Source organism: Polypterus senegalus, chromosome 5 (genome assembly GCF_016835505.1).
Source record: "Polypterus senegalus isolate Bchr_013 chromosome 5, ASM1683550v1, whole genome shotgun sequence".
Lineage (NCBI taxonomy): Eukaryota > Metazoa > Chordata > Cladistia > Polypteriformes > Polypteridae > Polypterus > Polypterus senegalus.
The window spans coordinates 14,313,032-14,339,182 of record NC_053158.1 but is presented as its reverse complement, the minus strand read 5'-3'; the positions used below and the strand labels follow the sequence as shown (position 1 = coordinate 14,339,182).

The following is a 26,151-nucleotide window of genomic DNA, read 5'->3' as shown; positions in this document are numbered from 1 at the left end:
GAGGTTTAGCCTGCCTAGTAAGTTGCAGTCTTTCACTAAACAAACCTGTATTACTGGTCAAAGATCTGAAGCAAACAGGCACAGTTCTGTGAAAGTGTATATATATATATATATATATATATATATATATATATATATATATATATATATATATATATATATATACAGTATGTATATAAATATATATACATATTGCACTGTACATAACAAAACAAAACAAATCTGAAAAATATTATTGACTTAATGTGCTTTGAAGCTGAAATATTACAGTGCCCAAAGTAAAATTTCAGAGTATCATTTATTATTCAGAAAAATTCAAAGATTTGTAAAAGACTGCATACTTTAGCACAATACTAGCTCAACCCATCTGCTGAGAAGAGGTAAAAGAGTAAATTAAAAAACAGTTCAAATTTGATATCTTTTGCCAGTGTGTACTGTCACCATTCCTCCTGCACTTTTCTTCAGTGTCCTCTTGTGTCTTAACCTCTCTTGTCCAGCAGTTCTTCTCTCAGTTGTGATCCTGTACAGCCTGCTTCTCAGAATGTGTCATCATGAGGCACGTTGCTCATCTCCTGGCAGGGCCCTCTAAATGCATGGGCACGCTGGGCAGTTGTCCGGGGCCCCATGCATATCTAGGTATGTTGTGACTTGCTGTCAATAAATAAATATTATATTATACTGAAGTATAAATATTTGTAATTGTGTTACAAGTGGACATTGCCTCTGATTTAGTATCACGGTCACCTCTGCAGTCTGACGGTCTGTGTATGGATGTCACGCACCACATAACGTAAAAGTGTACGTGTTAATATCGCATCAACTCAATTCACTACAAAGAAATTTCACAAATGCTTGTGTTGAACGCTTGATTAATAACAATTAATTCCTAGTATTTTCATACTGTGCCATCTCTGTCTGTATGGTTTACCAATTGATATTTATCAATTATTGACATTTATATGTTGAAATTTTTGTGTTTTCAAGGCTCATTTTATATTGCTCAAACGTTTGTGTTGATTCATCTTTGCTGTACAGCATGTTTTTTAATGTTTAAACACTGATTTTATTGGAAGTACTAATACAATAAAAATACTTAATTTCACTGACCATTTACATTTTTATACACAGTGAGTGGTTGTGTAGGTAGGGGCACCAGTGCACTGCTTTGTTTGGGGGCCTATAATGCTTCCTGGCCAATTGTTTGACCGCTGCCAGCGGTAGATTTTCCCACATTACCTGCTGAGGAAAAATCATTTGTATTCTTGCCAGTAGTTCCTGTCTTTGAAGGCGACTTGGGTTGTGCCTTATTAGTATTTAGCGACCCATCATTGCTCTGTCGGTTACTTGCTTTATTGTTGTTGAAGTGCCTCATTTTAACTTCTTTATTTGAAAATATTTATCCATCCATCCATCCATTATCCAACCCGCTAGATCCTAACTACAGGTTCACAGGGGTGTTCTGGAGCCAATCCCAACCAACACATGGTGAAAGGCAGGAAACAAACCCGGTGCAGGGTGCCAGCCAACCGCAGGGCGCACACATCCACACACTAATCTGCATGTCTTTGGACTGTGGAAGAAAACCAACCCACCCAGACACGGGGAGAACATGCAAACTCCATGCAGGGAGGACCCGGGAAACGAACCCAGGTCTCCTAACTGAAAGGCAGCAGTGCTACCACTGTGCCACCATGCAAATATTTAAATAAATAAATAATAATTAAAACAAAAAACATTTTTGAAAGCAGGAATTGGACTTCACACCCTAAAGGTATTGTGTCCTTATCCCTACCTCTGAGTTATCAAAACCAGGCTGTCCAATTAGACCAAAGCCAAGCTGATCTCATAGATTGCTCAGAGGTACTGGACAAACACACACACATGAACACAGAGTGAGTGTAGCATTTCATTTTATAGTGGATACATACTGCATATATAAATAAAGCTCAAGAACCCGAAGATTCACTGGTGACCACGCACCCAGGCCAATGAGAAGGACCTTCTTTCCGCAGTCCATCCGTATCCTAAATGAGAACAGTGCTCTGAGTTCCATGAAGTCAATTCTCTGTCGTATAACTGAGTTTTTTCTCAGGTGCTTTACCACAGTGGTGGAAACAGTAACCACATTCTCTTAACAATGAACAAATCTTGGAAAACAACAACGCATTCTGCAAGACTGAGTAGTCCAATCACAACAAGACATCCGTGCTACAAAACTGCATGACCCCCTCAAACAGTAACACACAGCATTACAACTGTAACACACCCAATCGTTTACTGGATATTCACTGACACGCACCACACTTCTCACTGAGGAGGAGCAAAAACTGCTTCCCACTTGACGCTAAACTACTGACTGCATAAAATGTAGCCAGGTGTGCCTACTGTGGTTGTTTTTGATTAATCTAAACATGGTGTATAGACAGAGAGCAAGAAGAGGGAGAGGAAGAGCACGAGCTCAGACCAGAAGAACTGTAATATCAGATGACCAGTGACGGCACACTGCACGACTTGACTTGACCAATCCTAGTTTCCATCCTCTTTCTCTGTACGTTTAGCATTCGTTTGCTCAGAGGTTGGTGCGCTTGCTGCTTCCTCAGCAGCTCTTCTTTTCTCCACCCTAGCGGCCCGCTTCTTCTCTTCTTCCGTTGGCATCTTTTCGCGTTAAAATTGATTAAGTCAGTGTTTGTGTTGGAATTACTACGTTTTCCTTATTTTTTCACTTAAGCTGGCACTTAAGTCTTCAATCTGCTTTAAGAATGATTTAAAATATGAATAGGTAGGGGAAGTTAGGTTCGCTTCCCAGGTCCTTCCTACGCAGAGTTTGCATGTTCTCCCCGTGTCTGCGTGGCTTTCCTCCTTGTACTCCGGCTTCCTCCCACAGTCCAAAGACATGTAGTTTAGGTGCATTGGCGATTCTAAATTGTCCCTAGTGAGTACTTGGTGTATGGTTGTGTGTGTGCCCTGCAGTGGGCTGGCGCCCTACCCAGAGTTTGTTTCCTGTCTTGCACCCTGTGTTGGTTGGGATTGGCTCCAGTAGACCCCCGTGAGCTTGTAGTTAGGATATAGCGGGTTGGATAATGGATGGATGGATGGTGGTAGGGGAAGTGAAAGCGAAGGAGGTAGGGATGAGAACGGCGCCCATACGCATGTGCCACACAGCCACCCTGTTGGCTGCTACCAAGAGTTGATTCTACTGTACAATAAAAATAAAAAGAGGAATAACCTTGGAGGCCAGTCATCCCCCCGAAAGCGGATAGTAGACGTCATGTAGTATATGTGTGCCAAATTTCAGGTCAATCGCTCAAATGGTTTGAGAGCTACAGGTGATTTGAAATCCTGGACAGACAAACGGACAGACACGGTAGTGTATTATATAAGAAGACAATGTGCATTTTGAAGGAATAAACAGTGTGAGTCTGTCAACAGTTGACTGTGTCCTGAAATGCAACCACAATAAGGATGAAACAAGCCTCCAGGGTACCATCTGAGTGAAACTCTGAAAGAGCAACATATTCACAAGTACGTAAAATTTTACAGTAAACCCTACACTAAAGACATAAAATACATCACACGGGGTCATTTACAATACTGAGCGGACTCTTTTTTTTCCAACCATGTACAGAGAATTTTTGACTTTGACTCAATGGAGAGGCCTCATGGATACGACTTCATGGATGAAGGAGGATTCAATCTGGCAAAAGGAGAAGGAGGGGCTGCAACATATTTGGTCATCATGCCACTAAAGAAGCTCTTCACTATACTAGCTAACATTCCTGGATGGTCTATAGGAAGCTTTGCACTGACATGAACTGAGAGGTGACAATCAGGCAGAGCATCCCATTTATGTTATCATTTGGAACAATTTGAACTTTCACCATTGTCCAAGAATATGTCATTGATTACAACAATAACCAGCAGTTTATGAATGTTTGTCTTCCACCATATTTAAACCCTTGTGGAATACTGGGGGTGTACGGCATCCCAAACCTGGACACTGACAGGCACAGAGACACAAGTCCAAGGTAAGACACGTTCATTTCTCGTGGGGTAGCACTGTTTCCCACTTCCCACTACAGAGCACAGTACAAAAGCACCAGCAGTAATGCTCAGTCCCTTCTTCTTCTTCTTTCTTCTTCTTCTGCCGCCTCCACTCCTCTCCCAGCAAGCTTTGTCCTCTACCTCCCGACTCTGGCTCCCAGTATGGAGTGAGGCGGCTCCTTTTATTTAGCACCTGGCAGAGCTCCATCATCAGGATGACCTGGAATCACTCCCAGGTGTGGTGGAAGTCCATTATAGGGCTCTGCAGCTCCCCCTGGTGGCCCTCACAAAAGCCAACAGGGCTGCACCAAACTCCAGCTCTCAGCATGCCCTGCGAGAATCTGTGGTGCCAAAGCCACTTAGGACGGTTGCCCTCTAGCGGCTCAGGGGAGGTACTGCTTCAGCGATCCCCTCTCCCCCAGTCATTCATTCCATTGGCATCCCGGCCAGGTAATGCCTGTGGCCACCCGCCACACCCAATTGAGGAATTTTTCTCAGCATGGCAGTGGAAAGTATTATGACGAAACCCCTACTCACAGGAAAGTCTAATCCAAGCAATGGATACAGCATGTAATGATGTACTAAGGGAATCTTGCCAAGGCTGGATTTGGCACGCAAAAGGATTCTTTCCACGTTGCCTTGCAAGAGGGAGCATTGCATGTGATGTAGATGAAGTCCTGTGGCATGAGGCATGATGCGGAAGCAGAATAAACAATTAGTTTTGCTGTAAAAATATATAATCCATCCATCCATCCATTATCCAACCCGCTATATCCTAACTACAGGGTCACAGGGGTCTGCTGGTGCCAATCCCAGCCAACACAGGGCGCAAGGCAGGAAACAAACCCCGGGCAAGGCGCCAGCCCACCACAGAATTATATAATCATATTGTGCAATTTTGTTTTTGCTGCAGTTTTTTTTTTATGATTTAATTTAAATAAGGTTTCATAAGAATAGGAATGTTCATATATTATAAATAAAGATTATTCTCCTATTATCCCAGAGTATTTTGCATTTATTTAGGTAGTGTTCAACGCATTGGTGGGTTTTGTACGTTTGAGTAAAGTTAATAGTTTGGGGTCAATTGTTGGACAAGACAAGTCCAAAGTTTCGTAAGTGGAGCTTGAATTTTAGGGTTTGTGCTTAGTGTTTTCAGAAAAGGAGAGGAGATTTTAGGAAATGCGTTTTAGCAGAAAAACTAATTTTATAGTTTTACTGCATGTATAAAGTGGATTTGTTTTTCTTTTTTGTGCATCGCTTTACTGTATTGCAGTATCATTTTGAGGCTCAATGCATGTGAGAAAATAAAAATTTGGAACTTGGTGTTGCATGTGGCGTACCTGAACACTTTAAGTATTGCGTGTCGAGTATTATCGATCGAAACCTTGATAAGTACGCAATATATGGCTCCTGGCATTGTTATGTTTTTGGAGTAGTGGTCTGAATTGATCTGAGTTGTGCCTTGTAGTCATCGAGTGGGTGATCATTTTTGTCAACTGAGCAGAGTGAATGAGTTTGAGATGTCTGTTGACTTTTGCTGGAATTCTGAATGAGATGTTATGATGCTGTGTTTAAACGTTTGAAGAAATGAGGGAACATTCAGTTCAATGTGTTTAAGTGATTGAGAAAAACTGTAAAATACACTCTATTGCCAAAAGTATTGAGACCCCTTCCTTTATCACGCCTGGACAAACTTGTTAGGAAGGCAGGCTCTATTGTAGGATTAAAGTTGGACAGTTTAACATCTGTGGCAGAGCGACGGGCACTAAGCAAACTCCTGTCAATCATGAAGAATCCACTGCATCCACTTAACAGTGTCATCTCCAGGCAGAAGAGTAGCTTCAGTGACAGACTTTTGTCACCGTCCTGCTCCACTGACAGACTGAGCAGATCATTCCTCCCTCACACTCTTCAATTCCACCCGGGGGAGTAAATGCTAACATTAATTTTATTTTAATTGTTTTCATTTTTTCATTTTTATTACTATTTAATTTAATATTATTTCTTTGTATCAGTATACTGCTGCTGGATTATGTGAATTTCCTCTTGGGATTAATAAAGTATCTATCTATCTATCTATCTATCTATCTATCTATCTATCTATCTATCTATCTATCTATCTATCTATCTATCTATCTATCTATCTATCTATCTATCTATCTATCTGTCTATCTATCTTTACACACACATGAACTTTAATGACATCCCATTCTTAATATATAGGCTTTAATATGGAGTTGGCCCACCCTTTGAAGCTCTAACAGCTTCAGTTCTTCTGGGAAGGCTTTCCACAAGGTGTTAGGAGTGTGTTCATGGGAATTTGTGACCAGGAGAGCATTTGTGAAGTCAGGCACTGATGTTGGACGAGAAGGCCTGGCTCGCTCACAGTATCCGCTCAAATTCATCCCAAAGGACTTCTTTTGGGTTGAGGTCAGGGCTCTGTGCAGGCCAGTCAAGTTCCTCCACATCAAATTTGCTCGTCCATTTCTTTAGAAACCTTGTTTCATGCACTGGTGCATGCGCAGTCATGTTGTCATCCCTAAACTGTTGGGAGCATGAAATTGTCCAAAATTTACGCGGCATAACAGAGGAGGAACCCATGACAAGCCCTTATGTAGAGTCTGCCATTTTCGTCACAGCATTAGAAGAATTTTCCAGATCGGATGACATTATCTCCCATCTGTCCGTCGGCTTCAAAGGTGTGCTGGGCAATGTTCCAAGGCTTTATATTCTTTCTCCATGTGCAGGCCTCTACTTAGGTAAATCATGCCATTCCAAACAAGGAAAGGAAGATCCAATGTCGTGCTGACTCTGACACACAGAAATAGTACAATGTCCATTTCGCAGTTGTTCTTAACTTGCCTTGTCTTAAAATGCTTGCCTAGCAGTTCTAAATGATGAGCCCCTGTGTGCTAAATCTGGCTTTGTGTTAGCTGTACATGTGAGAAGAAAAGAAAAGCAGATTTAAAATATTTGCACAAAGCACAGTAACATATTAAACATATTATTCTGATTACAAATTTACAGATTTCTGGTGGAGTGGTGGCTCTGAGGCTAGGGATCTGCACTGGCAATCGGAAGGTTGCCAGTTCGAATCTCATAAATACCAAAAGGGACTCTGTTCTGTTGGGCCCTTGAGAAAGGCCCTTAACCTGCAATTGCTGAGCACTTTGAGTAGTGAGAAAAGCACTATATAAATGCAAAGAATTATTATTACAGGCCTAGACTTAAACCCCATACAACATGTGTGGAGAGACACGAAGATCGAAGTTTACAGACGCTTCCCATCCAGTCTAACATTAGAACACTCTAGATGAGAACAGGCCATTCAGCCCAACAATGCTCTCCAGTCCTATCCACTTATTTCTTCCAAGAAAACATCAAGTCGAGTTTTGAAAGTCCCTAATGTCTTACTGTCTGCCACACTACTTGGTAGCTTATTCCAAATGTCTATCGTTCTTTGTATAAAGAAAAACTTCCTAATGTTTTTGCGAAATTAACTCTTAACAAGTTTCCAACTCTGTCCCCGTGTTCTTGATGAACTCATTTTAAAATAACAGTCTCGATCCACTGGACTAATTCCCTTCATATTTTAAACGTTTCAGTCATGTCACCTCTTAATCTTCTTTTGCTTAAACTGTAAAGGCTCAGCTCTTTTAATCTTTCCTCATAACTCATCCCCTGTAGCCCCTGAGTCAGCCTAGTCGCTCTTCTCTGTACCTTCTCTAGTGCTGCTATGTCCTTTTTGTAGCCTGGAGACCAAAACTGCACACAGTACTCCAGATGAGGCCTCACCAGAGCATTATAAAGGTTGAGCAGAACCTCCTGTGACTTGTACTCCACACATCAAGGTGCTATATAACCTGACATTCTGTTAGCCTTCTTAATGGCTTCTGAACACTGTTGGGAAGTTGATAGCTTAGAGTCCACTATGACTCTTAAATCCTTCTCAAAAGGTGTACTCTCGATTTTCCGACCGCCCATTGTGTATTCAAACCTAACATTTTTACTTCCTATGTGTAATACTTTACATTTACTGACATTAAATTTCATCTGCCACAAATCTGCCTAATTCTGTATGCTGTCCAAGTCCTCCTGTAATGATATAACGGATTCCAAATTATCTGCTAGTCCACCTATCTTTGTATCATCTGTAAACTTAACCAGCTTGTTACTTATATTCCTATCTAAATCATTTATATATATTAAAAAAACCACACCATCGCCCTCTGCTTCCTGTGTCTGAGCCAATTCTGCACCCATCTAAAAACATCACCCTGAACTCCCACTTTGAACAGAGCTAGAGTGGATCTGCCTGCATAAACTACCCAAATTTAGACGTGCAAAGCTTGTTGAGACTTACTTGAGAAGTTGTACTTGCTGCCAAAGGGGAATGTAAAGAGTACAGAATTAAGAATTGGAATGCTTACATGAATGAGATTTGAATTTTTAATTAATAAACAAACTTTTTCACTATGTCATTATTGACTGTCAATTGATGGGCAAAATAGCAAATACGTTAATTTAAAATTAAATCTACAGCACAGCAAAATGTGCAGGAAGTTGAAGGGGTCTCTGTACTTTCTGAATCCACGGCAAATTGTCTTTCTGTGGTGGTGACAGTGTGCAGCCCTTGGCAAACTGACACCTCCTGCTCCTGTGATCGATTGAATGAAAGGTCCAGGATGAATTCCAGGTCCTATTGTATTGCATTATCAAAGTTTTATTAAGAAATCCCTAAATGACCATTGAAACAAAACTTCTCATTTTCTCTTCATATGAAATGGATTCAGTAGGATGCACATTTAAAATCTGAATAAAAATGATCAGCGCTCATTGTAAATGTCATGGTCACCTGATAACCTTTAAGACAGCTGAATTTCTAAGTTCCAGCAAGTCATCTGTGACTTCAGATATGGTTCACAGAGGAGGAAACGTCTTCATATTAGGTCACAGTAAAAGTCTTCTGTCAGTCGATAAGGTCGGCTCTTTATATAAAACCTTGCAGAGGTCGTCAAAGCCGCCCTGCCTGGAAGTAATCTTAATCTTTAGAAAGTCAAGACAATTGATCTTTGCCTGTATATCATCTTGCTTCTACAAGTCCGCCTGGGCTGTCATTCTTGCTAATGTAAAACAGCAGCACACAGGGAGGCCCAGCCAATAGAATTCTTGTGGATTTTTAAAGTTTATTTTAATTTTGTATTAAATAAATATTGTAACGATTAAGATAAAGCCAAACAGCATAACAAGAATGGATTTAAAACATGTACAGAGGTTGGTAAGCTGCATTTTACTTCCACAAGGAATACAGATGGAAATGATTAGCAGTTCCCAAAATATCTCTCCTTGCTGAAATAGGTTAATTAGATGTACAAAATCACGCGACTACACTGTTATCTATCATCCAAATTCTTTATTTTAAAAATTTTTATTGATTTTAATTAAAAGCAAATAACAATTGATGCAATCAAATTAAACTTAACAAAATCAAAATTCAACCTGCACCCAAAAGTAAGAGAAGACAGCCAACCAACAGAACAAATATTTGAAGCAGCAAGGAAAAGTAACCTTCTTGCCAAAAATAGAAGCTTATTCTAAACTGTTATTGACTGTTATCTGCTGTATCTTAAATAAAGTGCTTAACTGGTCCTCTGAGTGAGATTTGGATCTTTTTTCCATTTCAGATTGTATAGGACATCAGTTACCCAAAGACTTAATAGTGGTGGGGAGGGATTTTTCCAGTTGAGCAAGATAAGTCTACGTGCTAGTAATGAGGTATAGCCCATTATGACAGTTTCTCCACCTTAAGCCCATCTGTGAGCCCACCAAACACAACTGTTAATGGGATAGGAGGGATTGTGACACCAAGGCGATCTGAAAGGCATTCAAAGATTTTTGTCCAAAATGTTAATTTGTTGCACTTCCAGAACATGTGGCCCAGTGAGGCTGGAGCTTGATTGCAACATTCACAGGTTGGCTCTTGTCCTGGAAACACTTTGAACAGTTTTAAACGAGCGAGATGTGCTCTAAAAAAGATTTTGAGTTGAAAAATTGAATGCTTTACACATATGGAGAGAGAGTGCATTCTGTGCATGACTGCCTTCCACTCCTTTTCTGAAATGTTAACTGAAGGATCCCTTCCCTATTGTCCCCTGGGATCTTTGAAAAGAAGATACTTTAAATACATTTTTATATATTGTGGAGGTGCTTTAATGAGCTCTTGAGCACGGCCATCAGCAGTGTGTCTGTCTGCGGAGAGAGTGCCGACCTCGTTGAGAGGTTTACTTACCTCAGCAGTGACATTCATGTCTCTGGTGACTCTTCCTATGAAGTCAGTAGACAGATTGTTAGAGCATGGGGGGTCATGAGGTCACTGGAAAGGGGTTTGTGCCAATCCCAATGTCTCTGCAAAAGGCAGAAGGTCCCAGAGTCCTGGTGCTTCTTGTCTTGCTATATGGTTGCAAGACATGGACGCTATCCAATGACCTGAGACAAAGACTGGACTCATTTAGTACTGGATGATCCTTGAGTACCGCTGGTATGGCTTTGTGTTGTTCATGGAGTCCAGAATGAGGCACATTATCTGCATTGTGAGGGAGCATCAGTTACAACACTATGACAATGTGGCGTGATTCCCTGTGGGTGATCCAGCTTGCAGGATCCTCACTGTTGAGGAGTCGAGTAGCTGGACACCTACAAGGCGACACCTACATAACACCTGGCTGCAGTAAATAGATTGTCATTTCTGGAGAGTGGGACTGGACAGCTTGTCTTCCTTGGGGGGGTTTGCCAACCAAGATCCTGAGCTGTTTCGTCATGTGGTGAGTGTGGTAACGCACTGTATCAGTGCATACTCCCCAATCTGACCTGACCTAACCTATGCCATCTGAGTCTACAAAACTGATCAGTGTTTCTTCGGGAATAGATCAAGGTGAGGGGTGAGGAAAATTGGGCAGGTTCAGCTTAGCAAAGTTTTTAGCTTGAAAGTAGAGGGAAAAAAAATTGTTGACGAGAACTTAAACTTGAAGCCTAATTGCTTGTTGGATGCAAAAACATTATTGATGTACATGTCTCAAAATTTTTTAATCCCAGACTTTTCCAAGCATTAAATACTGCATATGTCTGAGAGGGTGGAAAAGAGTGGTTTGTGATATAGCAGGCCCACAGCTCTGAAAGAATGGCGTTTTTTTTAAATAATCCATTTGGCCATGTCAGTCTCCGTGGGCACGATAGTGCAGCTGTGGGGAGTTGATGAGGTAATCGGGGCGAGTCGCACCTGCATGTGAGGGTGCCATCGTTCTCAATTGCTTATTTGGCTTCCTGCGGTGCAAAACTAAGCTGCTGTGCCCATGGAGCTGTATAAGTATGGGCTGGCATAGGAGATTGAGATAAAATGGAAAGGAGACATTGAGTGGAGGTTAAGGAACTGAAGAAAGACAGGAGTTGGAGTAAGCTGGTGCTTATTAGGAAGACGCAGGCGGACGGGGATGGTGTCTCAGGAGGAGGCATGAGGATCACTCTGAGCAGCCTGGAGTAGGAGTGATCGTTACGCTTCTTGCCGGGCAGAGCCTGGACTGGCAGCGGTGGGAGTGGGAGGAGGGTCTGGATCTCTCCGCGGGATCACTGTGGATCAGACGGTGGGGACACGGGCCAAGTGTAATGGATGTCTGTGCCTGTTGGCGTACATCTCTCCGTGCTACAAGGCCTAGGAAGAATAAGCTGGAGAGGCATCAGTTTGGAGAGGGAAGCACTAGGGAAGGTAAGATTTTAAATGCTCCTGGCAGTATTTTAACCTCGTTTTTAAAGGAATTATTTATTGACATTTTAACGTCCACTTCACTGTTTTTATGGGATTATTTATTAACGTTTGGTTCACTGCACTATGGACACTGTTTGGATTTATTTCTTTTTTTTTAATAAAAAGCATTTGTTTTGCCTTGGTAGAGTAACAAATGATTCTACTTTCCCTTTTCTATTATTAATATGTAGGCTTTGTCAGAATGCTTCAAATCTCACAGACTTACCACTCTTTATAAGGTTTTTAATATTCCTTTTTGTGGATACATCATTCACAAAGTGTGGCCTTGTAGAAAAGAATAATTACCTTTTAAGGGGTGTCACACACGTGCACATGGGAGACAGCCACAGAGACCAAAAGAAGGGAATTCCATGCCCAGCCCTTGCGGGATGCATTCAACCCTCTTAATTTGTCCCCGCAGACCAGACACAGGAAATCTTACCTGATGTGACAAAATATGATGCTTCTCGCACCCTTGTACCCTCAGACTATACGTCAGACACCAGGTAAAATCCAATGATGATATTTTATTATAATAATAAAGTGCACAAAGCACGCTCCTCTCCACAATTCTTCAATAAACAATAAATCACAAATACAATAAACCAATCCTCCACTCCTAGACGCTTAGCCACCCTGCCTCCCAACTCAGCTCATCGTCTGGGAGCTCCCACAGTCCTTTTATATTCCCTGACCCGGAGGTGTTCCTTCCCAACAGTCCACAAGTCCTTATTCCTTCCGGGTCAGGGTAAATAATGTTTCTCACCCCGAAGCCGCCGCTCTTCCTATGACGAACTTCCAGGTCATAGGGCATGAAGAATTCTTCGGTCCTCCCTGCAGCTCCTCTCGTGGCCCCATGGCATCCAGCAGGGCGGTGCACAAAAACTACATGGTCCATAATGCCCTGCTGGTCTTCTGGGGACCTCCATGCTGCAAGGAGGGCTCCACCTGGCGGCTTGGGGGTATTGGCCGGGGTACATGGCCGGCCATATCTTACACTGAATATGAAGACGTCACTTCCGCCTCGGGTCTGAGGACTCCGTCACTTCCTGTCCCAACCCCAAGGACGACATCACTTCCTGTCCCTGCCCTGACAATGACATAATTTCCACAAACCTCCATATGATACCCCACTCCCTTCCTCTTTTGATCAGTTCTGTTTTGGACTCCGTTCTGTACATTGCTGTGCTGAACACTCTGTCTTATTTTGAAGCCAAGGTCAAGTATATGGGTGGCTGCCCCAAACCTTTGTTTTGTGTCAAGGCTCTTTACTTCACAGGGGATAATTACAAATTCAGGTGTAAAAATGTACAAATGTACCCTGAAAGTATTGGGGTAATACATGCACTCACTCACACACAGAGACCCTGGTAAGTGGCTCAATGTATTGATAAGTAAAGTGTCCTTCCACTATCATGGCCTCCTCTTGAAAAAAGACACCAGCAAACAAATTGTCCCTCTTATACAAAAGGAATTCCGACCTGGTAAGGAACCATTGATCCCATCAGGGATGCCCGCCAACTCTTGTTGTCTGTGACACTATTGTATGAAAGGCAAGTTTTCAATTCTTTTTAACTTCATAGAAAATGGTAACCCTGCTTGCCCTTATTAGATACATAGAATAAAGGAGCACTTCCAAAGTGGTGCTAATCATTGAGGAGTGTCTTTCGTGTTACCACCTTTAGCTGTCTGTTTTATTACTTGACCCACAGAAAGTAGTCACCATCCTGGAATGATTTTGCATATTTCACTTTGTGATTACAAGAATCAAGTAGGCAGCAACTTACAAGTTTTTATTTTGTAAGAACCAAAAAGTGAAGTTTTTGTGTTTCTTCTACAAATTGTAAAAGTCCAGTGGAGAGTGACAATGGTGTCTTCCCCACTCTGGCAATATGAGTCACGTCTGGATTTCAGCTTGGCCTCTCAAGGACACCATCTTAATTAACAGGAGTGTTGTTTTTTGTGCTATCCATGTGTGACAGAGTCATGGCTGTTAGCCATCTCTCTCACGCCAGGATGTGAAAACAGGTCCTAATAATCGATTTGTCTTTACCAGGATCCAGGAAGAGCAAACATCTTATCTACTAAAAAGAAAAAAACAGTCCATTAATCAAGTTATTATTTCAACCTCATGTTCTTTGTCATGCGTACACAGTATAGGGAAGTGTCCCCTCCGAACAGTGAAACTGATACAACAACCTCATAAAAAAATACCACAGTACGTTAAAGAAGCCAGTTTAAATCTGGTATACCTGCTGTGAGTGCCAAATTCCACTATTGTTTGCTAGAAAGAAGGAGTGAGAAAACCAACCACGCCTGACACCTGAGGTGTTTCAGAATCCTGCTTGCCTAAGGCAGTTTGTGTTATTTATGACCTGCACAGAGAGGAGTGGCAAGTCCACAGGGTGCTCTGTGGAACTTTACAGTCTTCAGGTTAACTGGGTGGTCAGTGAGGATGGATTACACTGTACACCTGAAGAACTTCATGAGAATAGATGGAAGTAGAGGAACATGTGAGCCTTCTTGACAATAGTTGCAATGTGATGTACCCTCTTCAGTTCCTCACTGATAATGAACAACAACGACATTTATTTATAGGGCACATTTTCATATCCAGAGTTCATGTCCCAGGTCCTCCCTGTGAGGAGTTTGCATGTTTTCCCCAAGTCTGCATCCTCCAGGAGCTCTGGTTTCCTTCCACTGTCCAAAGAGATGCAGGTTAGGTGAATTAGCAAAATGGTGTTGCTAAATTGTCCCTAGTGTGAAGCACTCCAGACGTCGTTGGCAGGTTCATCCGCCATCTTGCCTGGTTTGGCGGAAGTGACAGTTCTCCGGGTCCCACGAGGCTTGAGGTGCCCCCTGGCGGTGGCCATGGTTCCTAACAAGCCAGAACCTCTTTGTTCCTTTCCCGTGGTCCTCTCCTAGTCCAGGGCAGTTGCCCCCTCATGACCCGGGAGCTATTAATGTCCCTTTCCGGTCCCTCCAGGCATCCCGGCCAGGTAAGAACCCCAGACATCTGTGACAGTATCTTAATTTGTTGTAAGTCACTTTGGATTAGAGAGATATGCAAATGTTGTTGTTGTGCATTGGATGGGAATTGTCTGTAAGCAGTCATCTTCAGGACTCTCCACAGTTGATGGGGGCTTTGGCTGGACACTTTCACAGACAGACAAGTCTTACTGCTGTGCCTTGCGCAGCTATGAAAACAGTAACTAGATATACCTGTATATAAACAAAAGACCTGTGTGTGAGTGCATGCACGCACTTTTACATTTTTTGGCACTTGCATGCATCTCACTTCTCACTATGAAAGACCAGCTTGCGGCAAACACCACCGAGCAGCAATGACATTCTGCTAATGACACAGAAGAAGAGACCCAATGTCTACATGAAGAAAATGGGGAGGCTCAGCAACGTGCAAGTGAAACACCTCAGCAACAGAGGGCAAGGTTTGAAGTTTTCACTAAAACATTGTCCATCTGGAGATATTTTCTCCAGACAAAGATTACTAGGACTCATATGCCAGCCATATGGCTAAGATATGGCATTGCCAGTGTCTTCTTATGAAAGTTAGTGGGGGCAGCAAGCACAAGGTGGGTCCATATTCTCTGCACTGGGTAATTTGTAACAGCTAGCTGATGCCTTTATGGTAAAACTGCTAGGGAGTCTTCAGGTTGTTTTTTTTTTTTTGCAAAGACCACATGTAGCTAGTAAAAAATAAATTAGAAAAATACCTTTTTAAAGATAATGTACTAAATAACAGCCAGCATGGGTTTCTGTGAGGAAAATCTTTCCAAGCCAATCTTTTTGATTTTTTTGGGAACGCATCTGCAATAGTTGACAAAAGCAAAGCACACAACATAATTTACTTAGACTTTCAAAAAGCCTTTGACCCAGTCCTCCATTAAAGATTGGTTCTAAAACTAGAAGATGTAGACATCGGAGGTCACCTACGGAAATGAAATGAAGTTGATTAACCAGCAGGAGAAAAAGAGAACAGATAAGAAGAAAATGGGGTCATCAGAGGAGTCCCTCAGGGGTCTGTCCTTGGACTGTTAGTTTTTCTGATTTATATTAATGACACGGATTACGGTATAGTTAGTATATTTGTGAAATTCATAGATAATGCTAAATTTAGAGCAATGACAGACACTGAGGAGGCAGCAAATACAATTCAGAAGGACCTGGACAAGCTTCAGATGACTTGGAAAATGGAGTTCAATGCACAGAAGTGTAAAGTGCTACATGTGGGCAAAAGGAACATCAATTATAAACTCAAGATGGCAGACAATGAGCTACAGGAAGCAGCTTGTGAAAAGGATTTAGAGGTTTACGTTAACATAACATGTTCAACATCTAAGCAGTGTGTAGAACTGATTAAAAAGGGCAAATAAAATATTAGGTTATAATGTTAAAAGTTTTGAATATAAATCAAGAGACGTTACGCTCAGGCTGCGTAACATGCTAGTGAGACAACATCTGGAGTGTTGTGTGTATTTCTGAACACTATGCTACAAAAAAGACATAGCAGCACTTGAAGCTGCGCAGAGGAGAGCAACCAATTGCATCCCAGGACAAGAACATGCCCTGCTGTGACAGACTCAGAGAATTACACCTGTTTGGTCTCAAGTAGAGATGACTACAGGGGTGGATCTAATCCAGGTCTTCAAAATTCTCAAAGGCATTGATAAAACAGATCCAGCAGAATTCTTTCAACTTAAGGATGAATCACATACTCAAGAACCCCAGTGAAAATTAAGATGTAGTACATGTAGTTCTGAAGCCAGGAATCACTTGTTTATGCAAAGAGTAATGGGACTATGATACAAACTACCAAGAAATGGAGTTGATGCAGAAAAGTTGACAGCCTTTAAGAAGAAGATGAGATATTTTGACAGCTTAGCTATTAACTAATCAAATGAATGGTCTCCTCTCCTTTGTCATATTTCTGTTGTTCTTATTATAGTCTCCATCACTGTCAACTTATATCAAACAAAGTAAACTATTTAAAATTTTTCCAATACACAGAGAGTACAATGCGTCTCATTGGACAGCGGAGGGACTTCCACTGATGACATTGTATAACCAGGGGAACAGAATGGGGAAACGTTTTCTATACAACATCACATATAGATCTGACTTTGGCGAAATTCCAAACACCAGTATTATTTTAACAACCTTCTACAGTTATACTTTTGGTTTAAGCTTTCTATCTTATCCCCCTTTGGAAAAGTCAATGTGGAGACCCTTACATTTATAAGTTTATAGCAGCAGCACCTGACTTTGCCCAGGTAAGTAATTTTAAGCTCTGGTACTTTTGTCTGCTAGTCTGTCTTCAGTCTGTTCCAGGTGGCACTGTCCTTACACTTACTTTAGTAAAAAAATAAAAACCCAAGGGTACCCCCAGGGTCAATAGTTTGGGGTTCCAAAGTAGTAATTACAGTCTCTTCAAGACAAAATGGGATGTGGGTGGAAAATTTTATTGAGATTGAACCAAGAGTGTGGAATTGTCTAAAGAATAAATACACATAGACATTGAGCTTTATGTAGTTTACAAGATTGTTTTAAAAATAAATGATTTTGAGCTTTTAATGATTTTACACAGTTTTTTAAAATCTGTTTAAGCACCACAAACACATCATCTGAAAAAAGGTATCTATAACAATGCAGTGAATTGAACTGCCTGATTTTATATCCCATCCCATGTTTGTTCCTGACATCTCCCTGCTGCACGGAAAGAAAAACAATGAATTCATTGAAAAATGTATACTTGAGTTTCAAATACATCAAAAAACATTTTCTAATAAATATAACGGATTCAGAAAGCATTCGGACTCCTTCACCTTTTTTCACATTTTGCTTTGTTGCACCCTTGTGTTAAAATAATTCAATTAATTTTTTCCCTCATCAAACAACACTCAATACCCCAGAATGAAAGTGAAAACAGGATTTTAGAAATGTTTATAAATGTATTTAAAAAAAAACCTGAAATATTACACTAACATAAGTATTCAGACTCTTTACTCAGTACTTATTTGACAGCGAAACTAGCCTGGAGTCTTTTTGGGTTTGACACAACAAGCTTCAGACACCTGGATTTGAGGATTTTCTTATATTCTTCTCTGCAGATCCTCTCAAGCTTTGTCAGGTTTAATGGAGTCTGTCGTTGGACAGCTATTTTCACGTATTTCCAGAGATGTTCGATGGGTTCAAGACTTAGCTTTGGCTGGGCAATTCAAGGACAGTCCCAGAGTTGTCCCTTAGCCACTTCTGTGTTGTCTTTACTTTCTACCTGTGATCATTGTCTGGTTGGAAAGTGAACCTTTGACCGAGTCTGACCACCACAGCACATTGGAGAAAGTATTCATTAAGAATAACACTGTACTTTGCAACATTCAGCTTTTCTTGAGCCTTATCTTGTTAATAAGTCCACCACCATGCTTTACTATTGGAATTGCATTGCATAGGTGAAGAGCAGTGCCAGGTTTCCTCTTGATATGATGCTAATCTTGGTTTCATCACATGAGAGAATCTCATTTCTCACATTGCAAATGTTATTTAGGAGTCTTTTTGCAAACTTCAAGCCTGCATCCATTTCTTATTTACTGAAGAAAGGCTTCTGTCAGGCCACTCTGTCATAAAGCCTAGATCAGCAAAGGGTTGCAGTGATGGTTGTCCTTTTGGAAGTTTCTTCCATCTCCACACAGGTTGTCCAGATCTCAGTCAGAGTGACCATCAGATTTTTCATCACCACTTGTACCATGGCCTTTTCCATTGACTGCTCAGTCTGGCTGTATGGCCAGAAATGGGAAGAGTCCATTTAGGAATCAAGAAGGACCTGGGGAACCTTCAGCGCTGGATTGTGACTTGACAAAATTCTGTCTCTAAGCTCTGCAGGCAATTCCTGTGGGACCATCTATAGACAGGTATGTTCTTTTACTAGTCATTTCATAAGGTGCAATTTACAAGGTTGAGCATTAAGCTAAAAGAAGTGGGAGTTCAAGGTGTTGTTTCTAGATGGATGCAAAACTGGGTCAGACAGAGGAAGAAGTGGGTTATGGTGCTCATTAAAACTGGCTGTCGTTAAGAGTAGTGCTCAACAGGGGTTAGTGCTAGGGCTGCTGCTATTTTAAATATATGTAAATGATTTACATAGGAATATAAGTAACAAGATGGTTAAGTTTGCAGATGATATCAAGCTTGGTGGATTGGTAGATAATGTTGAATCTGTTAAATTATTACAGAGGGACTTGGCCAGCATACAGGTTTGGGGAGCTTTTTGCCTTTAATCAATTTGCAAAAAAATGTAAAATCCCATTTTTGCTTTGTCATTCTGGTGTATTGAGTTGCTTGATGTGACTAAAACTGAATTTAAATGATTTTAACACTAGGCTGCAAAATAATAAAATTTGAAAAAAGTGAAGGGATATGAATACTTTCTGACTTCAATATAACTCAGTACAGTGATCCCTCGCTGTATCGCACTTCGACTTGCGCAGCTTCACTCCATCGCGGATTTTAAATCTAAGCATATCTAAATATATATCACAGATTTTTCGCTGGTTCGCGGATTTCTACGGACAATGGGTCTTTTAATTTATGGTACATGCTTCCTCAGTTTGTTTGTCCAGTTGATTTCATACAAGGGACGCTATTGGCGGATGGCTGAGAAGCTACCCAATCAGAGCACGTATTACGTATTAAATAAAACTCCTCAATGATATGCAATATGCTTTCCCTCGCGGTGCTTCGCATACTTAAAAGCTCTAACAGCCCGTATTGATTTTTGATTGTTTGCTTTTCTCTGCCTCTCTCACTCTCTCTGACAATCTCTACTCCTGACGGAGGGAGTGTGAGCAGGGGGGCTGTTTGCACAGAGGCTGTTTGCTTAGAAGATACGGATGCTCCTCTAAAAAATGCTGAAAGACTACCTTCACATTGATCCCTTTCTTGCAGCCTCTTTATCGCGGTGCTTTCACTTAAAAGCCCAACAGCCCTATTGATTTTTGATTGTTTACTTTTCTCTCTCTCTATCTCTCTGACATTCTCTGCTCCTGACGGCACTCCTTTGAAGAGGAAGATATGTTTGCATTCTTTTAATTGTGAGAAAGAACTGCCATCTCTGTCTTGTCATGGAGCACAGTTTAAACTTTTGACTAAAGGGTGTTATTTCATATCTAGAGGGCTCTAATAATGTTAAAAAACGTATTTAGAAGGTCGTAAACAGGTTTTCTATGCTCTAACTGCGATAATATTATTTATACATAAAGAATCCTACTTCTTGGAAATTAATTTATCGTGGTAGAGCCTGGAACAGATTAACCGCGAAAAACGAGTGTTTGCTGTATATATTTGATATAATACTTCTCTGAGTGAACATTCTACTCTGTGCTCTTTTATAGAATGCTCTATTCTTTATTGGATTAGCCAGGAATGATTGTAATTGAAATGGATTAGCCTAGGAGCCAATAGCCAAAAGTGACTGTCCATTGGAATTCATGGCAAAAGAAGAGTTGTATAGAGCCAAAGCTAGGATCACCTAAATCATAAGGAATTGCTTGTTAGTGACTAGTGATGTCATGTTTATAGCTTTCACTGGGTCATATGATACATTGAGGACTTAGTTCCACAGTTATACCTCATCTGCAACAATTTTCTACCAAAAATATGGAAAAGTAGTTTAAATTTATTTTACTGTGATCATTTATTTCCATAAAACATATAGGGTTACTAGTGACCCTGAATGCGGTAAAGTGTCCATTTTTTACATGCACATTTTAAGTGTTGTGTTTGTAAACAATGCTTTCATAAAATGTGCTTTTTTAAGGATTTCTTTATATCTCTGTATGTTTATTATAGCTGTGTTTCTATCATGTTACTTTTTTATGTAGGCATTTACGAGTTTAGAGAGGGAACAGCTAAGAAAAGTAATGTTGTAAGATTTATTTGCACAGGAGCAAGAAAGAGCTCCTGCCACAGATAGCAGTTTATGGGTCAAAGAGGGACACAGTGCGGAGACATATTTCTGATGCCATCAGATCATGAATGTTGTGAGTAGGGAATTGTAGAGAGCAGAGCTCAGACATGGAGGAGAAGAATGAAAGTGAAGGTGGCAAGCAGCTGCACAGAATGAAACAGCATAAGCCACATCAAATGAAACTGCTTCTTACACAGGAAAAAGTGGTCAAAAAAGCTTACAGAAGGTGTTATTACAGCTTTGATTCTATTTTGTTGCTCATTATTTAGGCACTTATGAGTTTAGAGAAATAAGACATAAGAAAAGAAGTCCCACTGATGCTTATCAGCATAGGAAGCTCTTAAAAGAGTTCTTCTCACTGACCGCAGATGACAAGACAGAGAGATTGAGAGGCACACAGCAGGGAGACAAACAGTGAACAATAGAAAAAAAAAGTGACACTTGTAATGCCAACAGATCAGGAATTTTCTTTACAGGGAATTTTAAAGGGGAGGTTGAATATGAAAGGGTCAGGCAGCTGCAGTAGACTACACATAGTGAAACAGTACAAGCCTCACCACCTGAAACAGCTTCTTACAGAAGCACAAGTGGGTAAAAAATGCAGAAAGTGCCACTGTGGTGCAGCACACCATGAAAAGTGATTATCACTTGTCACAGTATACCTCTTTAGAGCCTTACCTTTGCTTTTAAATAGTGTGAGACATGCCCGGACACCATCAGACTGAGACCACATCTGTATAAAACAGTTTGTGTTTATTTTCTCCACAACTAACACTGTCCCACACAGTACACTGTGCTCCCAGCACCAATCACCCCTACTCCGGGCTTCTTTCTCATATTTCCTTGGGCCACCTTTCCTCTCTCCATGGGAGCTTCATCCTGCTCCCACTCCCGACTCTCGCTCTCTGATTGTATGGAGGCGGCTCCTTTTATTCCCACCTGGACGTGCTCCAGGTGCTTGATGATGTCCTTCTGGCAGCACTTCCTGGGGTGGCGAAAGTGCTACCCTTGTACCCGGAAGCGCTCCGGGCATCCCTGAAAGCATCTTCCTCCATCTTCCTGGGTGTGGCGGAAGTGAATGTTTCCCGAGCCCCCTGGCAGTGGCCACGGGCCCCAACGGGCTTGAGCCTCCTTGCTCCTCTCCTGTGGTCCTCTCCTGATCCAGGGCGGTTGCACCCTCATGGCCCGGAGGACGTATGTGCCACCTCTTGGTCCTTCCAGGAGTCCCGGCTGGGTCTGTCCCCCAGCCTCCTGTGACACTAGCTATCGAGAAAACTGACACACTTACCCTGAGTGAGGAGGAGGTGTGACAAATCTTTGGGGGAGATGTGACTTCACAGCGGTTTCATGTCTGAGGCACGTGTCTGATTCATACAGCATTGCAGGAATTGGACAAACATCTGGATGGGAGAAGTCTGCTGCCTTTTGTGCCATGCCACTGTTTAAAAAGGGAGAACAGCCAATAAGAGCGGTGCATTGCCTAGTGAAAAAGGAGCTCTATGGGCTTTTCAGAGTCCTGAACAAAAAGTGTGAAAAGTGAGGAATACTTACAGGAGGGCAACTGCATGAAAGAGAGAGTGAGGCATTTCAGTTACCTTAGGGATCACATGCTGGCTGATGCCACAGTAAATGGGACAGTTCTGGGAGGAGTGGGAAGCGTAACGCATGCAGCATCACTACGTGTTTCTTGATTGGAGGAATGAAAGTATGTTGGTGGGGATTGGGTACCTCAATCTCCCTGCACATATAAACTTGGGTAATGGACACTAGAGGTCATCTTTTGACCAGATTGGGTGTTGGATTAACTTCCACAGCAACGCGAATAGTGAAAGTGGAGTGTGCATTAAAGCCCTTGTATATTGAAAGAAAACATTAACATGTTTTTCCTTTGATGTAAATAACTTTTGACTTTATTTTTCCCTGACTATTTAAAAAGAGAGAAGAAAGAACGTTTATTTTTATATATAGGTTGTTTCTTTCTCCTTGATTATTATTTCTGAAAAGAAGAAGAGAAAAGTCAAGCAAAATGACCCCTTTTATTAGCTAACTAAAAAGATTACAATATGCAAGCTTTCGAGGCAACTCAGGCCCCTTCTTCAGGCGAGATGTAATACAGAAACTGGAGTTTCCTGTGTTTATATATACACTAGGACAAAAAACAACATTGGTAAATCTTTAAAAAAAATCTTAAATGTAAAAAATTAATAGGTTCATTCAGGCTAAGATTAATTTAACAAGAGAGAGAAGAACAATGTATGGTCAAGATCTTTGGATAAGATAACTGTCCAACAAAGTCCTTTGTAAGTTTGTGATGAGTTTTTCAATATAATGTGGGTCTGTAGTCAGGTTATCTGTGTCAGTCTGAGAGATGCAAACAGTCCTCATATCTCGCCATAAAACTCTTGTCTTTATTCAAGCCATGTTGTATTGTATTAAAATTTTAACATGAGTTTAACTGCCTATTCTTTTCTCTCTTGCTGTGTTCTGAAGTTGCCGATAAGCACAGTGACTTTAAAGTCCCTCTCACAGTGTCCATGGCTGTTGAAGTGGGCTGCTACAGGAACATCTGTGTTGCCACGTTTAATGTGGAGGCTGTGTAAATTCATTCTCTGGCGGAGTGTTTGTCCAGTTTCTCCCACCTAGAGCGCAGTGTCAGGACATTTCATGCAGAGAATTAGGTAGACAACATTAGATGATCTGCTGGAAAATGATCCCTTTATGTCAGTGGTTCTCAACCTGTGGGGCGGGCGAAGTAACAAAAAGGGGGGGGGCGTGAAGATGTGAAAAAAAGAAAACAAGAATCAACAATATGAAAAAAACATCTGTTGAAACCTAAACAAATTAACTTAAAATACATTCTGATACTAGAAAAATAAATATAGAGTTAGATAAATGTCAATAAAAGTTAAGTAGGTATAATAAAATATGTATCTATATTTCAAAAAAATGTAAGGGGGGGCACGATTAAAACTGTTATGAAACTAAAACTCGGGTCGCAAATACTTAAAGGCTGAGAAACGCTGCTTTATGTGATGTTCTAGTTGGCAGTTTGGTATAACTATACGGTCTGTATTGTAGATGTGGGCACACGTTTTACATCTTTTCTGTAGGCAGGGAGGTGTGCCATTTTCTGTTGGTTCATTTAGGGAGCTTCAGACAATTCAATCAATCAATTAACATTTATTTATGTAGCACATATTCATACAAAAAAATGTAGCTCAAAGTGCTTTACAAAATGAATAGAAAAATAGAAGACACAATAAAAAATAAACATAAGTCAACATTAATTAACATAGAATAAGTAAGGTCCGATGGCCAGGGTGGACAGAAAAAACAAAAAAAAAAACTCCTGGAGAAAAAAAGTAAAATCTGTAGGGGTTCCAGACCACGAGACCGCCCAGTCCCCTCTGGGCAATCTACCTAACATAAATCAAACAGTCCTCTTTGTATTTAGGGTTTTCATGGAAGGACTTGATGATGATGGTCACCTAGACTTCTGGCTTTCAGTCCATCAATGTTGGTGCATCATGATGCTTTGAGTAGGTGGTGGTGACGCAGGCCGCCACCACAAAGAAACCGGAAAAAGAAACAGAAGAGAGAGTAGGGGTCAGTACGGATTGTAGAGCCACTGTGAATAGTTACTGTGATGAACTGAACATACAGAGTATCAGGATTAAGTTAAAGTGAAGTTATGAGAAGGCCAGGTTTGGCGGTTGTCTGTATGCCAGGAGGGGAGGTTCAGGAAATACATTTTTCAGTGTTTGGTCATTGTTTAGCATTGGCTGAAGTTCTTTTATGATTTTTCAAAGTGTTTCAAGATGTGGGTTGTAGGTGACAACAAGGGGGATGCGGTTCTTGTTGTCTTTGTTTTTATATTCCAGAAGGTTCTCTCTGGGTATGGCAGTAACTCTTCTTATTTAAGTGTCTGTTGTTTTGGGGGTATAACCTTGAATGATGAAATCTTATCTGAGCTCCTGCAGTTGTTGATCCCGGTCTGTCAAGTCTGAGCAAATACGATTTGTACCGTATTGCTTGGCTGAAAATAATGGAGTGCCTTATAGAAAAGAAGAAGATACATTTCTTTTTGTGTAAATAGTGTTATTGAGTAAGTGCGTATTATTGTTTTGCTTTTTCTGGAAATTATTTTTTTTTGTAAAAATTTGCTGTTTATTTTTTTTTTTACTATTTTTGCTGTGTGGGTGTCATTAGGACTGTTTTATTTAATGACACCATATACTGTAACTTTGTTTTGGGAATTTTGCTTCTCACCTTTGTGTGTGGAAAACCTATAAATAAAGAACACTTGTTTTTCTTCACTGTATAAATTTGTGTCTCTCTGCCATGAACATTTATACGTTTGGTTCATGAAGTACAAGAGCCTAAAATGTAGCACAGTGCCTATTTCCCCCACATATGTATGGTATCATTGAACAGCAAAGCAGCTAAGTGCAGTAGAATGTGCCAGGAGCCACACAGCAATGATTACAAAAACAGAACAGTGGTTTGAGATTATTTCACAGTATCAGACTATGATTATATAATTATATATTGTCACACATGTGAGAGTAGGAGGCAGCTAAAGGGCTCAAGTAATTGTAATAAAACATCCGACCAGGGGGCGGTGGAGTGCGCTGACTGTCTTTCTCTGTTCCCTACAGACCATTCCCGGGAAATCCTGCAAGGTTCCGGCACCTCTGAAGACGTCACTCCCGCCGCCCCTTTGATGACGTCACTTCCGGAGCCGGCCACTTTGATGATGTCACTTCCTCTCAAGAACTTTAAAGCCTCCATCTTAGGCTACTATAGCAGTTCTGTTTTGGACTCTGTGAGATGCACATCGATTCTTTGATAAAGGAAACCCTTTTGCAGCTGAGAAAAACAATATACGGGTGGCTGCCTCAGACCTTTATAATGTCTTGGACTCGTTTTTATGACAATATCTATCTATTATATAAAAAAAATTTGGGGTCGAGACGTGATCATCTCAAAGAGACATTTTGATATCCCGCCCCACTTACAAACAACTTCTCAGAGACACTTTAACGTCCCACGAGACAAGGAAATGGCACAAAAGGACAGCTGCTTTGCAGGCTTTTAAATGATCAACGCCAGTGCGACATGCAGATCACGCAGCTCGGTCCCAGCTAGCAACAAGCCAGCAGCTGACCTGTCTTTAGCTTGTGTTCAGACCCCATACTCCCCCAATTCACAACGTGAGTGGCAGAGAAGTTTAATTGGCGAAGGAAGCGCCTCTGGGGTGGGGCTTATGGGGTGGGCGAGTTAAGCGAGTAGGGGGCAGTATATATTAAAAATTTAAAGTAATTAAGTATTAAAA

At 41.1% G+C, this 26,151-nt stretch overlaps 1 long non-coding RNA gene across 1 annotated transcript; it reads left to right on the top strand.

Annotated features, from left to right (window-relative positions):
* The first annotated feature begins 3,587 nt into the window (after positions 1-3,587).
* LOC120529957 lies at positions 3,588-25,510 on the top strand. Its single transcript, XR_005633828.1, has 3 exons — positions 3,588-4,025; positions 18,527-18,765; positions 25,475-25,510. It is a non-coding gene; the product is annotated as an uncharacterized LOC120529957 (long non-coding RNA).
* Positions 25,511-26,151: the final 641 nt, after the last annotated feature.